Source organism: Austrofundulus limnaeus, unplaced genomic scaffold (assembly GCF_001266775.1).
Source record: "Austrofundulus limnaeus strain Quisiro unplaced genomic scaffold, Austrofundulus_limnaeus-1.0 Scaffold61, whole genome shotgun sequence".
In the NCBI taxonomy this organism is placed as follows: Eukaryota; Metazoa; Chordata; class Actinopteri; order Cyprinodontiformes; family Rivulidae; genus Austrofundulus; species Austrofundulus limnaeus.
Window position 1 is genome coordinate 1,823,641 of NW_013952463.1, and position 9,103 is coordinate 1,832,743.

The 9,103-nt window shown below is 38.9% G+C and overlaps 1 long non-coding RNA gene across 1 annotated transcript in view; it reads right to left on the bottom strand.

Moving 5' to 3' along the window:
• Positions 1 to 7,600: 7,600 nt before the first annotated feature.
• LOC106518475 (uncharacterized) overlaps positions 7,601 to 9,103 on the bottom strand; it is an 8,872-nt gene continuing 7,369 nt past the window's right edge. The window contains exon 3 of the long non-coding RNA XR_001310322.1: positions 7,601 to 7,937. This is a non-coding gene — a long non-coding RNA (uncharacterized LOC106518475). The remainder of the gene's footprint in view (positions 7,938 to 9,103) is intronic.

The following is a 9,103-nucleotide window of genomic DNA, read 5'->3' on the forward strand; positions in this document are numbered from 1 at the left end:
TACGAACCCTTTGTACGAACAAAAGTAAGAAAAATTTAGGATAAGAATACGACCATTTTCTTGCATGAGGCCCATTGAGTTTAGTTGATTATTGCTTTGTCGGGGATAGTTTTTATTTAATTCAGTATAAATGGCATAAAAATGGAAGATTTACATATTTACCACAATTTTTTGTGGACATACTTAGCAAAACGTAATTTAGCTAAGCTAATTGGTCTGCTAATGGTTTCCAAAGTTAGCAAAAAAGCTAATCCACTAAATAAGAAGCTAGTGCAAGTATTCCCACCATTCAAAAAAAAAAAAAAAACATAGCAGGACTCCTTTTGGTTTTAAACTCTGTGCATTTTAAATTTTTTCAGAGACCCTCGAGCTCCCTACTCTGCGTGAGGAAGAAATTAATCGGCATAGAGACTGGCTAAATATATGCATCAGCGCAGTCACAGATACGAGTGAAACTTAAAAACCTAAACAGACGAACTTGGACATACTTTGATTTGTTCAACATAATAAGGGGCAAGAGTCATTCTGTGACTCCTGCTGCTCTCATCAGAAGCTTGAGTGACAGAAACACGTRAGAGCAGCCCATTTTCTCCCACTTTTAATTCTGTACTGATGAATGTAGTCTAAAGCACGTTTAAGCGCAGTAAGACAGCGTCTCCATCGGTCACTTCTGAGAGGTAGCATCAGCACTGAATGGACCGTTTGGCCATTTAGTGGTAGTATAATCTTAAAGAGCCAATTGTTGGAATACCTGTTTCTCTTAAACGGTGCTACATTTGTTAGAAGAATTGTGGGTTGAGCACCAGAGTTGACTACTTGGGTTGCACCTTTAAAATAATGTACCTAATCTTGTCAGCTGGTGTCAGCTCTGAGCACGCTCTGGACAGGGTCTTTCCCAAAGCTGGGGTTCCACAAAACCAAGCTGCAAAATTATCTGGAATGACAAAGCTCTAGTACCATTTCCAGGTTGAAGACCCTGATCTACAAACTGGGGAGTCAGAGACCTAACAGACATCTGGCCAGATTGATGAACTAACAGCTAGTCTGAGTAAGGACTATCATACCCTTTTTTTAACACTAATTTACACTAAGCGTATGATTCTGTGTTTCTGTGTAAACATAGGATCAGAGCATTTTTTTTAAACTCATCTTTCCTATTATGTGTTTTCCAAGCTTTTTAAAGGCAGCATGACCCCTACTGGTTGCRGAKCTGATCACCTGTTCCCCCATGTTTTTGTCATGTGTGTCTTCTTGAATGGGTGTTCTTAAATGTAATTTCATTGTGCAAACAATGACAATAAAGGCTTATCATCATCATCATCATCATCATCTCAAAAACATTGCAGTTTAAATGAAAATGATTGCATAGATCTTTATTTTGGGGTTGATTATGCATTTCGTAGAATACTAAAGTGACGTGCTAACAATGGCAGCAGCAGCTAACTGTAGTACTTGGTGCACTTCCTGTTGGAGTATTATATTTCTATTGGAAAACCCACAAAATGCAAATTCGACTGCAGTATGAACCTTAATAGATATTGTTCATAAGAACCACTCACTGCTCTCTACTTCTACTGTTAATAACCACAGCTTTCTATGTAAATAACCCTGTAATCTATCCTGTAACTTGTTTTAGATGGAAGTGGTGTAAATATGGCTGTGATTCAGTTTAATATCGACCTGCACAAACTAGACATTAGCTCGTCAATTTGATGAGAATAGAACTTATTTTTTTCTCACCAAATTGATGTTCAAAGACTTATCAACAGCAAATAAGATATTAATATACATAACTTTTCCACAACTTGTGAGTTCAGTGTCATTAACATCAGAGTATCTGATGTAAAACCATCCATCCTTCACTGTGAACCACTTTTTTTCTCTCTCTGGGTCTCGAGAGTCGCTGTTGTTTACCTGTTTACCTTCTTGTTAAGATGGAACAGCTTTACCAACCATGTTCGGTTTGGACAAAAAAGTAAATTATAGGCAGTGGACTTACACTTTTGTGTGACGGACAAAAGATTTTTGGGCAATATAAAGACAGAACCTACCTTACATGTTATTTTGTCACAAGTGGGAAAAGATTTGCCAACCCTTTTACGCCTACTCCTGATGCAACCTGGGCTTGAATTTGCATAAAGGGTCACCGAGCTCCTTCAAAAACAATGCATGAAAGACGACTGTTTCTTGTACCACTGTTTACCTAAACTGCTTGGAACGTGTTTTTTACTCTGTCACAATGTACGAACACATCAAAAACAAATCAAAAAACTAAAAAAGGTGTTAAAAAGTTAAAGTTGATTCAGTTTAACGTCAAACTTTTCTCTCACACACCAGTCTAACGCGTCATTCAATACTCTGCTTGAACACATGTCATAGATTTAACATGGATTCAGCAACGTGCCAGACATTTTTTCCCCTTTTGCTTTTGTGTGAAGAACTCACAACTTAAAGGACTGAAAGTCTTTTATTTACATTTGACCTGAAACCTCGCGACAAAAACATGTGCTGCCCTGGATGTCAAATTGGATCCAGATTGTAAGTCCTCTCAGAAACTGTTTGAACACTTACAAGACCCCCTCTTTTTTTTATCAGTGACACAAACTGAGTGTGTGGTGGTATAATTGGCCGCTCAGACAGTCTACAGATGTTATTTTCTTTCAACTACTAGAGTAATTTCAGATGCTGTTTTCCTGTCACCTTCTGAGGAGTTCTCTGTGTCGTTCTTAACAGGCTGAGATGACGTTTCACTTCAGAGGGTTTTAAAACTTTATCAACCTCTGTTATTAGAGTGATGATGGGTTTGAGCTGTTTTGTGAAACACGATGTAGCCTAATACTACTTAAAGTAGCATTCCTCGAAGGAATGTGTACCACTTTCTGCCGATCATGCCAGAGTTTAAAACTAAGATTATCAGGAGAAATTATGGAGTTGTAGCTGTTTTGGTCAAACCTAATAACCTCATGCAATACCAGAGGATATTATGTTCAGAGTATGTGTTGTGGATCACTTTCAGCTGTAAGCACAAGAAATTTTAGCTCAATATCTGTAAAACTGACAAAGTTGTAGCCATTTATGTGTTGGCTAATGTTAATTAGCTGTGGCGGCCATCTTAAATTGGATTAAGTTAAACGGTCGCAAAAGTTAAACCAGTGCTTGAAGTGGGATGGTACACAGTACCACCACATTTTACCCATCAGCGTACTGCAGCTTTTTTRCCCCTGAGTTCGGTGTGTACTGGCACTTTTTCTGGTGTTGTAACAGGTGTTTCAACAGCCTGCWTTTCTCCATCAATACGCTCCCAGACCTAAAACTCTGGACTGCACAGGTTAAAGAAATGCTCGTTCTCGTCTCTTCTTGCACACAGACAAAGTCAGGAACAGAAAAAAACGGGACACAGAATGGAACAAAGAAGATGAAAAAAAATGCATGAAAACAGGGAATCTGGTGCTGAACAGTAAAAAATCAAGAGCTTTGAGTGGCAGATCAGTTGAAACACATGAGGAAGATGAGGCATTACTGGTAAGCATGAATATAAAAAAAACAGTTGCAAGGCAGACTAATAACATGAGAGAAACTAAACAGGACATAATAAACCAAGTAACGAAAACTTTATAGAAAAGACCAAATGCAAAAGTAAACTAAATAATGATGAAACCAGTATGGCAAGACCTTTTGAGCAATAATTAATTCAGAAAACAAACAGCATATGACAAGACCTGAACAGAAATAAAAAACACAGTAGATCATAACAGGAAAAATATTCAGGAAGGCCAGGAAGGGGAACACAACAATAAACTATGAAAATAGAAATCAAGGATATATATATATATATATATAGACTAATATGTCAGAAAATATGAAACATGATTAACCCACAAGCACAGGTGGGTAGGGTACCCCAAAATTGTCCTCAGGTGAGAATGGCACAACTTCAACATTTATTTTCTCAAGTAAAAGTAAGAAGTATCCCTCCAAGAAATTACCCAAGTTAGAGTATAAAAGTATTTGGTACAAAGACAACCCAAGTACTGACTAACTGAGCAGAACGTCTGATTTAATATTTCAAAATGATGTCATCAGACAGACATAAAATATAAAGTTGTGTTCAACTTTGATATTTTATGTATTAAAATAAAAAAATAAACACTTTCCCAAAAATGTTTTGAYATATAAACGRATACTGATTCAGAATACAATGTGTATGTACAGTATGGTGGAACAGTAAAGTACGTCCAGTGGCAACTTGTATCTTTTTCACCTTCAAATGTGTCAGCAGGCTCAGCAGATAGAAACTAACACCAAATCAACAAAGCTTGTGTTCAAACAAGAATTCTTATTTTAACAAACTGTAGATGTGTCAGCTGTGTATTTATAGCCTGTAGGATCCAAACACGTTACTTAATAAAGAGAAGTGACACTTCATAGTAACATTACTCAAGAAAAGTAAAGAATATGATGCAGTAAAACTWCTTCTAAAAGRACATTTTTCCAAAAGGTTACTTAAGTAAATGTAACTGGGTAAAAGTAATTAGGTACTACGCATTCCAAGACYCTTGGACAACAAAAACAATGATAAAATTGACTCTTGTGGATTTGATTTAGAACTGGATTTGTTCTTTGTCATTTCTGTGCAATAAAACMCCAGATCTATAGACTAATCCATATAAAAACATTATGTGTATTTCTGTCCCATATTTAGATGACATTAAGGGGATTATCGGCACTTATTTTTTTCACTTAAAGTACTGCATAAAATCAGAGATTATTTTCTGAGGGTTTAATTGAAATCTGTCTTCTGGTTCATGAGATATGTTGCTAACAGACATACAAGGWTGACTCAAGTATCAAAGCTAAAATTTAAAGTAGAGAGTTTTAGAATGAGTAGCACTATCACTATTATCACTATAAAAGATTTAAGCTAAATATCTTTCAGACTGACTGAGGTACCACCTTTCTTAAAATCAATTGGCTGTGGCAGCCATCTTTAATTTGACTCCAAAAGTGAATGAATTTTAGTTGACCATCCAGCAGAGGCGATTGCTCTAAGACTGCCAAATTCACAGCCTCTTTTTTTRCCGGTTTTCCCAGTCCACCAAGGACCCGACCCACCTCGACTGGGTAGTCTGGGTCCTCCGGAGGACCCGGCCTGTCATTTTGGACACAGCCTTAGACATGGGGCTAATACTTAGATGTAGGGCTAACACCTAAACACCACACTAGATGTGGAGCTGACACTTGGATGTGGGTTACATTCTATGATTTCTTGCTCCAGGACACGGGTGAGCCTTTAGACCGAGCACTGACTCCTGGGTGTTTACAGATTCTCGGCGGGCAACATTCATCTGATCAAAAACGATCGAAGTTYAAGATTCATAATGATGAAGAGGTTAGAGTGAACGTTTGGCCAAATGTCTTGTTGACTGTCGTGCCCCTTGGACGAAACTACACCCTCCCACTACTCAACACACACACACACACACACACACACACACACACACACACACACACACACACACACACACACACACACCCTCCCCTGTGCACGGGGCCCCTCAGCCGCCTTTTCTTTCCCTCCTTTTCTTCTCAGATCCTCGCCCTGTCCTCCCTGTTGATCTCCTGTTTTCCATCTCTGTCTGCTCTCTTTCCTTCTCTTCCTATGCTCACACAAAACACACACATACACACAAATACACACATTTCATACTTTTGCCTTTGCTCACTAGCCATATCTTTCTCCTTTCTCTCTTTGGCCCCCTTCTTTTCGTTACCCTCCCCCTTAGCTGCCCCCCCACCACCACCACTACCACACACACCATCCCCCCGTCCTTCTGAAACAAAGTGTGTGTTCTGCCACACACACATATACACACGCTCACAGAGAAACTGGTGCTTTACGTCCCCCAGGAGTTGTTCTTAACTCGCTGACTGAGGCATGGCTCTGTGTGTGTGTATTCACGTGCGCAAGTCTGTGWATGTGTGTGTCTGCTGGCGTGCACATGCGTGTTAATGCGGACCATGCACGTGGGGGCGCAGGAGGGTTGGGGGTAGAGGGTTCGGGTTAACATGTTTTTGTGTGTCTGCACTGCTGACTCCACACATGATCCCCATTAGAGGCTAGCAGGAGTAGACACAAACACACACACACGTGCTTTTATCTTTACCCACACACACACAAATTCCTCCTCACACACGCACACTTCCATGCACACAGGTATATGTGCATCCACCAAACGCACACATTCACACACGCACACACACATGCTTTATGGGGTTCTGTGGGGCCTGATTCTGTTTCCTCCCTTATGGAATCAGGTTTGAAAATGATTTAGAACATTTTATAGCCAAAAAAATGAACATTTAAACTGTTTTCTTGGCGTCATCATAACACCGAGGAGCAGGGAGGTCAGGGGGCTGGAAGTGATGTCATCAGAGAGTAAAATATCACTCCTGGGCAACCAAACGTGTCCTCAGAAACCAGATGTGCCACGAACATGAAGGCGACGTCTGAGGCTCGGTTCACGAGTGGAAAATCAAAATGTGAAGGTTTACAAAGATGAGCCAAAAATACAAAACAAAACTGTGGAGGGTCCAGTTCATGTTCTAATCCACTTCAGTCTAAAACTGAATCAAACTCATCCCAAACCAACAAAAACACTCAACTCAATCAATATTCAACACGAACAGAACTGCTACTGAAGGAACAAATTGTCTCGCTTCAATTTGGGTCTCACAAAAATCTGTTTAAAAGCTCTGAAGTGGACAATTAGTTTTGAAACTCTGATAGTTATTCTTTAATATTTTTACCATCTCTAGTATCTATGTTTCCAGGTACCTATGGTCCCTGGTACGTATGTTTGAGATACCCATATTTCCATGTACCTATATTTCCAGGTATCTCTGTTCCATAGTACCCATTTTCCATGGTACAGAAGTTCCCCAGTACCTATGTTCTATGGTACACATAGAACATGGGTACCTACATTTCCAGGTACCCATGTTCCCTGGTATCTATTTTTACTTGTACTTATTTGCCCTGCTTCCTATATTTCTAGGTACCTATGTTCCCTTCTATCCATTTTCCCTGGTACCAACGTTTCTGAGAATCTATGTTCCCTGGTACCTATATTTCCAGGTACATGTTTCCTGATACTTGTGTTCCCTGGTACCTATATTTTCAGGTACATGTTTCCTGATACTTATGTTTCCGGGTACCTATACTCCATGGTACTTATGTTTCCAGGTATCTATACTCCATGGTACCTATGTTTCCAGGTATCTATGTTCAAAGTGCCATGTTCCCTGATGCCTACGTTTCCAGGTACCTATGTTCCCTGGTGCTTATTTTTCTCAATATCTATGTTCCCTTGTTCATATGGGCTTTGCTACATCTGTTTTGTGATACCTATGATTTATCAGTACCTATGTTTCCAGGTACCTATGTTTCTCAGTACCCATGTCTACAGTACAAATGTATTTAGGTCTGTGTTTCCTGGTACCTATTTTCCCTGATTCCTTTGTTCCCCAGTACCTATGTTTTGGTACATTGCCTGGAGTGTAATTCTGCATGTTTTTTTAATTAAAATACATTTCGAAGGGGAGACATTTTTCATGACTTTCATTATTAACCATGGGATAACTACACTCCCTTTTTTCCTGGTACTTTGGTTATTTTACCACAGTCAAAAAAAAAAAAAAAATACATTTTAGGTTGCCTTCAGTCCCAGGCCTCCCTTGCAAAAGAGATCTGTGATCTCAGTGGGGTTTGTCTGGTTAGACAAAGGTTGATAACATAAATCTTTAACACAACAAACAAACAGACAAAAACATTTTCGCTCTTTTACCTTCAGCAGTGGGCAGTGAATCTGTCGGACTGTTGCAGTGTCCTCCTGAAACCACCCAGGTAAAAATGTCTTGAAGGTAACATCGCTCCACAGCTGTAAGTCATCAGAGCAAAAAGACCCCACAGACAAACTTCAGCACATTTTCTTTCTATAGTGTTCAAAATTCAACGTCACGTTTTTCCCAAAACAAGATGAAAAGTGGACTAATCTGACCGCAGGACGAGTGTCTGCGGTCTCTTTTTTGCTTCTCAGACGTGTTCAACCAGGCAGCATTTCTCTAAAGACACGATGCAGGCCTTCATCCTGGTGTCAGACTGTGAACACACACTTTATTGTTCGTGTGGCGCATCGATCACAGCAACACAGGCAATGTGCATCAAACAAAGTTTGTTATTTCCTTTAACTTTTACACTCAGGTTTTTCTCAAACTCCATGACTGAAGATGTCAGAGTCCTTTGTTTTATAGTTTGCACAAAAAATGTGTTCCTCCAGTCCCGGTGTTCAAAACATTTACAACTCATCAGTTTTCAGTACTTTTGTGTGGTTTTGGTTACTTGTTTGTTGCTCCTTTTTAATATCTTGTTCAGTTTTAATCCACTGTAAATAACTTTGAATTCATCTTTGTTGCATTAGAGGCTAAATAAAGGTTGATTGACTGATTGAAGGTTATGACTCACATCGTATCCCTGAAAGAAAATATATATATTTCTTTGACACAAAATTAAAAGATGTTCAGTTTTTGTTATTCAGTTCTTTTTTTTTAGACAAAAACTATTTTTTCATAAAGGAAAAAGGAAAAATTGGGATTTTGAGTGTCATTTAAAAAAATAATTATTAATTTTACTATTATTTTTAATGTTTGCCAAATACAACCCTGACTTTAAGATGTATATTTTTAACTCTGCGAGGAACTCGTGTGTTTTTTCATTTCCACTAATGAACACCTGCCTCAGAAAGCTCAGTCATATGTTTACCTGTGTGCCTCTGTGCCTGTTTGTTAGAAAAATATCTCAGGCACCACTGGGCAGGTTATAATGAAACTTTCACAAAGTCATCAATGGACTACGGAAGCTGAGAGCCAGCGTTTTCCACAGATAATTTCTTTCCTTGGTTTTCTCTCACCAAATACAGCGGGTAAAATAAGTATTGAACACGTCACCATTTTTCTCAGTAGATATATTACTAGAGGTGCTAATGACATGAAATTTTCACCAGATGTCGGTAACAACCCAAGTGATCCATACATACAAAGAAATCAA